This window comes from Festucalex cinctus, chromosome 1, assembly GCF_051991245.1.
Source record: "Festucalex cinctus isolate MCC-2025b chromosome 1, RoL_Fcin_1.0, whole genome shotgun sequence".
Lineage (NCBI taxonomy): Eukaryota > Metazoa > Chordata > Actinopteri > Syngnathiformes > Syngnathidae > Festucalex > Festucalex cinctus.
In genome coordinates, this window is record NC_135411.1 from 25,060,758 (window position 1) to 25,063,901 (window position 3,144).

At 38.2% G+C, this 3,144-nt stretch overlaps 1 long non-coding RNA gene across 1 annotated transcript; it reads left to right on the top strand.

Annotated features, from left to right (window-relative positions):
* The first annotated feature begins 772 nt into the window (after positions 1–772).
* On the top strand, positions 773–2,127 carry LOC144019434 (uncharacterized). Its single transcript, XR_013283676.1, has 3 exons — positions 773–903; positions 1,159–1,206; positions 1,478–2,127. It is a non-coding gene; the product is annotated as an uncharacterized LOC144019434 (long non-coding RNA).
* Positions 2,128–3,144: the final 1,017 nt, after the last annotated feature.

The window sequence follows — 3,144 nt, forward strand, 5'->3', positions numbered from 1 at the left end:
TACAGCGCCACTCCAGACTTGGCCTATATATTACAGCCGTTAAACGTCCTAGGCGTCTTCTTTTGGACACTCACATGTCTTGAGACCAATGCCACCGCTACCCCCTTACCCAAAGATTGTGTGCCCTCGCAAAAAACTTTGCGTTCTCTCGCAAAGATTGCGAACGCAAAGTTGTTTTTTTTCGCCTACCATGTCACCTTAGCTGCGCCGTAAACACTTCCGGGTCATCTTCCATGTGAACAAAAGCGACGAGGATGGAACGTTTGTAAGCATGAAACAAAACAGTGGGAAAGCTTTCCCAAAGCGACTAGGATGGAGCATGTATTTTTCCACTGCTTTGTTTACACGTCGCTTTTGTTCACATGGAAGATGACCCGGAAGTGTTTACGGCGCAGCGAAGGTGACATGGTAGGCGAAAAAAACAACTTTGAGTTCCCTCGCAAAGTTTTTTTTTTTTTTTCCCTACCACCGCGTCACCTTAGGGCAGGGATGGGCAATCTCGGTCCTCGAGGGCCGGTGTCCCTGCAGGTTTTTGAGGTTTCCGTTTTCCAACACAAGCTGATTCCAATCAACGAGATCGTTATCCCTCTTATGCAGAGCTTGCTGATGAGCTGATCATATATCAGCTGTGTTGGAAAACGGAAGCCTCAAAAACCTGCAGGGACACCGGCCCTCGAGGACCGAGATTGCCCATCCCTGCCTTAGGGGCTCCGTACCTTAGCTGCGCCGTAAACACTTCCGGGTCATCTTCCATGTGAACAAAAGCGACGAGGATGGAACGTTTGTAAACATGAAACAAAACAGTGGGAAAGCTTTCCCAAAGCGACGAGGATGGAGCATGTATTTTTCCACTGCTTTTGTTCACATGGAAGATGACCCGGAAGTGTTTACGGCGCAGCGAAGGTGACAATTTTGCGTTCTCTCGCAAAGATTGCGAGAACGCAAAATCTGCAAAAAAAATACATTTTGCCCAGCAGAAAAAAATGTGGGTCTGAAGGGGGTACGAGTGTGTACATGGGAGGAGGGATGCACCAACTCTTGTCAGAATATTTAACGGTGGATGGCTTATAAAGCTGGGAAATGCATTTAGTTTATACCATTTAACTTGTAACATGCCTTTGTTGGCTATAAACTGAATTAGTTTTCCCTTTTTTCCAGTTGTGTCCAAGGGAACGTGGGTGCACCAACCTGATAAAAGCCAAAAAGGTTTGGGAAAGACTCAACAATAACAAACATGCCAAAACTTACCACTTATGCAATGGATGTTTAGAAATCAGCTTTCATTGATGCTTTTTCCCAAAAGTGAGTGTGGGAGTGAGGAGGTGCGTAAAACACTGTCAGATTACTGAAGGGGGTGCATGGCTGAAAATGTGTGACAGTGAAACACATTCTATGATATAGTCAACTCTACTAATTTCTTTCAATCCATTTAATTTGCCATAAATAGGCTTTTTTTTTTTTTTTGCCTATATTTCAGGTGTTTTCTAAGAAGAGGGGGAGCGCCAACTTGTTTCGGAAAGACCCATCCATGACAAAATGGTCATAAATTTCCACTTGCGCTTGTCTGCAACTTTCAGAAATCAGTTTTCGTTGAAGCTTTCAAGGGCGAGTGCGGACGTGAAGGGGTGCGCCAACTCTGTGGGAATGGTGAAGAGGATGGATGGCTAAGGGAAAGTCAGTAATGCTTTTCGCTTTTAATGTAATGCTTAATGTAATGCTTTTAATTTTTGCTTTTTGCATTTAACTTGTAAGCTTTGATGTTTGTTAAGGCAGTGTGTGGGGGGATACGGAGGTGCACTTTTTTTTCTTCTTTTTTTTTTTTAAAGGGGGTGCACATCTTCAAAAGTCAAAGATGGCATGATTTAGAACACATCAAGGCGGAGACAATCAGATGTCAGGGATGCAGTCACATGTTTATTGTGAAGGGGACAAACATTACCCAAAAAAAAAAAAAAAGACAAACGTGATGCTACAATGGCATGACCAAACCAGACCAAAGAAGAAAAGAAAAAAGATAAAAATAAACAACAACAAAACAGGGCGTGGAGCTTCATCTCATGCGTTTTCAATCAGTAGCTTCATAAACGACATGTAACACTTTCATTCGGCTTTTCTTCATTTTTTAACACTTTAATAGAATACAAGATGAATGTTTTTGCTTTTTATTTTGTTTTGGTTTTTTTCTATATTTTTTTTTTCTGTAAAACAAAACCCCAAAAGTCCCAGAACCACATGCTGGGCTTACCTTGTTTGATTTGTTGTTTTTCATACTAAAATATATTATCAATTCATCCTACAGTCATGTACACTACCAATAATAATGTGTAATAAATAACTGACATAAGGGAAATACCAAAAAAATAAGACAAATATTTAAAAAAAAAATTGTGTAAAGACTTTGTAATACTGGCTTTGTTAAAAACGGACACTCAAATCCAACAACAACAAAAACAAAAACAAATACTTTTCTGGTAAAACAAACTAAGAAATATTGCGCGAGTGCCACGTTGGCTAACGTTTGTCGCCCAAAGTGCGGGACAGCACGCCGCCATTTTCAACCTGAACAAGTGCGACAAAATTAAGTGTTAGCATTTTAGGTGTGTAAACGTTTCGTTTAAAAAAAAAAAAAAGTTCTCACAAAAGAAAATTGTCAAATTATGTTGGTATTTTTTTATTATTTTTTAAATGTAAACTTGACCTTTTACGGTTTTGCTATGGATATAAGATTAGAAAAATATCTAAACTGTTTCCAATTGTTTAAACATTTCTAAAATCATTGAAGTAGGCAAGTGGGAGGGACATAAGTGTTAAGTCATTATTGTCAAGTCATTTTACATGGAAGAATAAAGTTGTGTTAAATAAATCTGTTTAAAAAAAAGAAAAGGAAAAAGGCTTTTTAAACAGTCACAAAAATAAATTTTTTATGCTGCTGTTTTCAAAGGTTAAACTGGAGCAGAATTACACAACGTAATTAGGAAAAATAAATAAGATCCCAAAAACTGTCAGTGACTTCTTTTTGGAAGGGAGTAATCTTGTAAACTTGAGCTTTTACTTCTTTGGAATAAACAACTTTCTTAAAAAAAAAAAAAAACACAAAAAAAAAAAATAAATTAAAAAAAAAAAAAAAAAAAAAGACATTGTGGA